The following is a 521-nucleotide window of genomic DNA, read 5'->3' on the forward strand; positions in this document are numbered from 1 at the left end:
AGGAAAGAAAGAAAACAATCAGGAGAAGAAATCAAGAAGAGAGAAAGATTTTCCTATTTTATGGGAATATCAAAGCCAAAAGTTGACTCTTGGAAAAGACTAATTGAATAGAAATTTGGAAAAATTTCTCATGACAAAAAGATATAAGGCAAAAATAAACAACCATAGAAATAAAAAAGGAACAGAACTATAGAGTTCTAGAGATATTAAAAAGATAAGGAGAGAATGCTATAAGTAAGGAAATGGGAAATTTTCCAGAAAATTATAAATTACAAAAGAGATTCAAGAAGAAATAAAACATCTGAGTTATCCTCTGACCGTTAACAGAAATTGAATCAGATGTTAACAAATCTTCCCACAAAGACAACACTAGGCTGAGTGCTGTGACACACATCTGTAATCCCAGCACTTTGGGAGGCCAAGGCAGGAGTACTGCTTGAAGCCAGGAGTTTGAGACCAGCCTGAGAAACATGGCAAAACCCCATCTCTACAAAATATATATATATATATATATATATTAG

The sequence above is a fragment of the Piliocolobus tephrosceles genome, chromosome 14 (assembly GCF_002776525.5).
Source record: "Piliocolobus tephrosceles isolate RC106 chromosome 14, ASM277652v3, whole genome shotgun sequence".
In the NCBI taxonomy this organism is placed as follows: domain Eukaryota; kingdom Metazoa; phylum Chordata; class Mammalia; order Primates; family Cercopithecidae; genus Piliocolobus; species Piliocolobus tephrosceles.